At 40.8% G+C, this 294-nt stretch overlaps 1 long non-coding RNA gene across 1 annotated transcript in view; it reads left to right on the top strand.

The window, feature by feature from the left end:
* Positions 1-12: 12 nt before the first annotated feature.
* LOC106512634 (uncharacterized) overlaps positions 13-294 on the top strand; it is a 1,638-nt gene continuing 1,356 nt past the window's right edge. Inside the window, exon 1 of the long non-coding RNA XR_001309700.1 lies at positions 13-126. This is a non-coding gene — a long non-coding RNA (uncharacterized LOC106512634). The remainder of the gene's footprint in view (positions 127-294) is intronic.

Raw genomic sequence — 294 nt, 5'->3', positions numbered from 1 at the left:
TACTGAGGACAGGTAATACTACTGAGGACAGGTAATACTACTGAGGACAGGTAATGCTACTGAAGACAGGTAATACTACTGAGGACAGGTAATACTACTGAAGACAGGTAATACTACTGAAGACAGGTAATACCACTGAAGACAGGTAATACTACTGAGGACAGGTAATACTACTGAGGACAGGTAATACTACTGAGGACAGGTAATGCTACTGAAGACAGGTAATACTACTGAGGACAGGTAATACAACTGAAGACAGGTAATACTACTGAGGACAGGTAATACTACTGAAGA

Source organism: Austrofundulus limnaeus, unplaced genomic scaffold (genome assembly GCF_001266775.1).
Source record: "Austrofundulus limnaeus strain Quisiro unplaced genomic scaffold, Austrofundulus_limnaeus-1.0 Scaffold9427, whole genome shotgun sequence".
NCBI classification, from domain to species: Eukaryota; Metazoa; Chordata; class Actinopteri; order Cyprinodontiformes; family Rivulidae; genus Austrofundulus; species Austrofundulus limnaeus.
The sequence above is the reverse complement of the archived record's forward strand: the minus strand, read 5'-3'. Positions and strand labels throughout refer to the sequence as shown.